Here is a 1,666-nt window from a genome sequence, read left to right on the forward strand (position 1 = left end):
TAGTTATGCAATTAGACACTTAATCCAACATAAACAGTGCAATATTTCCAAAGCCATAATCCTTGCTTATTCTTGGCTTTAAATTTCACATCTTCTTTCTCCCTTCTTGTGGAGGGGTTCATTAAGAGTTTAACCCCTCCTAGTTATATTTTAATTATTCACTTTTGAGCTTACTGATTATGAACCAAGAGAGGGATTCCGGTTTCAATCATTTTCATGTAAACAAGGTCACGAGCACGAGAGCTCAAGCACGAAGACATACATCCATAGGTTGCATGTACACTTAGGTATATCATAAGTTATTTTTTCACTACCTAGTTTAAGTGTTTTTGATACATAAAAAACCTTAGATCGAAAACTTTTAGGCCATAAGTGCGGATGCTACATTATCCATCTGGAATCAAGAAGGACATCCATGATGTTGCAAGTGTTTGATGGTGGGATACCGAGGAAGCAAATGACTATTGTGGGGCCATTGAAACGGCTTAATCAAGGCCCATATATGGTTAGAATTAGGTGGTTGGATGCAAGTTATAGTTCTCAAAATCATAGAAAAACTGGTTGTGTTGTTGAGTTATGAAATATGCTGCTCCATTGCTAAGAAAACATGCATATTTTTATTCTATTAGATGTTCATTTCATGCAAAATGATTAATAGTAGAACACGCTTACAATTGTTTCATTTTTTGCCACTTTTTTTTGTTCCCCCTTATTGTTTGTTGAGGAACGTAGAGCATTTATAGTAAGGTATGTTGTAACGGATGAGAAATCTTGTGTTTTTTTCGTGTTAGTCAGGGTGGAGTAGCATGCAACATATGCCTGACACAGTTATTACATTGTCCATTGTTGAGTTTCGTTAGTTGATATATGCACCATTAGTTTTTAAACTTATACCAAATTCACAAATATATTATTATCAGGTGTATGCGATTCTTGCAATTATTGATCGAAAACCAATGGATATTTACCAACAAATTTAATTCTAGAGATTTAATCGTCCATAGCATCTTTGAACGTGTTGTGAAACTCACATTGACTTAAAACAGTAAAAGGAATCCAAATATACTTAAATTACAAAATCACAATCAATGTACCACAATGTGCTTATATAAAAACACCAGGGTGTGATTAATTTAATAATCAGGTAATCCAATAATCAACTAAATAACATTCGAACAATACTTTCATAAAACAGAATACTTATTGTTAAGCATTATTTGACTTATAGATCTGAACTTAAGGTCATGTTAAATTATAAATACATGCACGATTTTACTTTATGTACATTATGAATATCGGTTTCTTTCTGAAATTTAATTTTAAGTTCAATATAGTTAGTCGTATATTATTTATTGTGATTTCATTTAAAACGTAAAGCATACTTTTAAAATTTATTGAAACCATTAATTTTGTATCCAAACATTTTAATACGTTTGTGCTAGTTACGCCATCTTATGTTGAAAGGATAGACCATGAATATCGTATACTCAACCTCGAATAATTACAATGTCAAATGATGAAAGATGTTCTCACTTAAACAAGAAAGGAAAAATATCAATTGTTTTTCCAAAAAAAAAAAAATCAAGAGTATTGTTGCCATTTACCAAAACACTTATAATAATCTAACCGTATCAGGTGTTGCCCCTCCTTGAAGTCGACGGTTCTG

This window comes from Lactuca saligna, chromosome 5 (genome assembly GCF_052625555.1).
Source record: "Lactuca saligna cultivar CGN05327 chromosome 5, ASM5262555v1, whole genome shotgun sequence".
In the NCBI taxonomy this organism is placed as follows: Eukaryota; Viridiplantae; Streptophyta; class Magnoliopsida; order Asterales; family Asteraceae; genus Lactuca; species Lactuca saligna.